This window comes from Lagenorhynchus albirostris, chromosome 11, assembly GCF_949774975.1.
Source record: "Lagenorhynchus albirostris chromosome 11, mLagAlb1.1, whole genome shotgun sequence".
Classification (NCBI taxonomy): Eukaryota; Metazoa; Chordata; class Mammalia; order Artiodactyla; family Delphinidae; genus Lagenorhynchus; species Lagenorhynchus albirostris.
Window position 1 is genome coordinate 85657241 of NC_083105.1, and position 1530 is coordinate 85658770.

General features: G+C 38.7%; 1 non-coding gene across 1 annotated transcript; it reads right to left on the bottom strand.

Annotated features, from left to right (window-relative positions):
* Window positions 1–1024: 1024 nt before the first annotated feature.
* LOC132530129 (U6 spliceosomal RNA) lies at window positions 1025–1131 on the bottom strand. Its single transcript, XR_009543686.1, has one exon. It is a non-coding gene; the product is annotated as a U6 spliceosomal RNA (small nuclear RNA).
* Between the last annotated feature and the right edge of the window lie 399 nt (window positions 1132–1530).

The following is a 1530-nucleotide window of genomic DNA, read 5'->3' on the forward strand; positions in this document are numbered from 1 at the left end:
CACTGTGACCATCTTCTCCAAAATGAAAATCATTGACTGAAAGAGGCTTATTCTAATATTCAGGGCTACCACAGTGACGGACTGGTACTGACTACCCTACCTGACATACCGTTTTGAGAAACTGTGGCTGAACTCATGTTACAGAAAAATCAGTCAGTATGTGGCAGATATGTTGTGGTGAACCCTAGTAATTTAGTAGAAATCAAAGATATCTTATGTATGTACTTTTTTTTAATTTTTAAAATTTTGTTATACAATTTTTAAAGGTTACTTTCCACTTACAGTTATTACAAAATATTCGCTATATTCCCCGTGCTGTACAACACATCCCTGAGCCTATCTTAGACCCAGTAGTTTATACCTCCCCCTCCCCCTCCCTTATACGGCTCCTCCCTCTCTCCCCACCCCTCCCCTCAACCACTAGTTTGTTCTCTATAGCTGTGAGTCTGCTTCTTTTTTGTTCTATTCAGTAGTTTGTCATATTTTTTTAGATTCCACATATAAGTGATATCATACAGTATTTGCCTTTCTCTGTCTGACTTATTTCACTTAGCATAATGCCTTCCAAGTCCATCCATGTTGCTGCAAATGGCAAAATTTTGTTGTTTTTTTCTTGCTGAGTAGTATCCCGTTATATATATATATATATATATATATATATCTCACATCCTCTTTATCCATTCATCTGTTGATGGGCACTTAGGTTGCTTCCTTACTCTGGCAATTGTAAATAATGCTTCTATGAACATTGGGGTGTATGCCTCTCTCTGAATTAGTGTTTTTGGTTTTTTTGGATATATACCTTGGAGTGGAATTGCTCAGTCCTATGGTAGCGTTTTAGATTGATATTGGGAGCCTGATGACAGATGAAACTTCATAAAGTATAATGGCATTTAGTTTAGAACAATGATTTACTTTAGCAACACAGACCCATTCAGACCCGGGTCTATTTGTATCTTCATCTCCATCACCACACCCTGATTTTTTTTTTTTGTAACACCTTTATTGGAATATAATTGCTTTAAAAAATATGGAACGCTTCACGAATTTGCATGTCATCCTTGCACAGGGGCCATGCTAATCTTCTCTGTATCGTTCCAATTTTAGTATCTGTGCTGCCGAAGCAAGCACCACACCCTGATTCTAAACAGCAGAGTCACTGAGACATACTGGGAGGCACTCCAAAGCATCCAAGTGCTTTTTAAATTTAATCGAATGATAAAGCTTGAATGAGATGGTTTGGAACATTTTAAAGTCTCTCCACATGTTTTCTAAACCTGAGGTCCCATGGAGTATTTCCCAGATACAGCAGTCATGAGTGAAGTTTAAGTCAGCCCCGAAACTTTTGAAAACCTTTTCTATATTTTAAGGTAGCTTTCTGCACTATGATTCTCTCTTCTCCAAGTTCGAGGCCAGGACTTCACCTCTCTGTTTCCTTTGCAAGTGAGACACAGTCATGCAGTCTAGGTCCCAACAATCAGATGGAACAAGATGATGACTTCCCTGCAGCAGAGAGCACCCTGTAGTGAG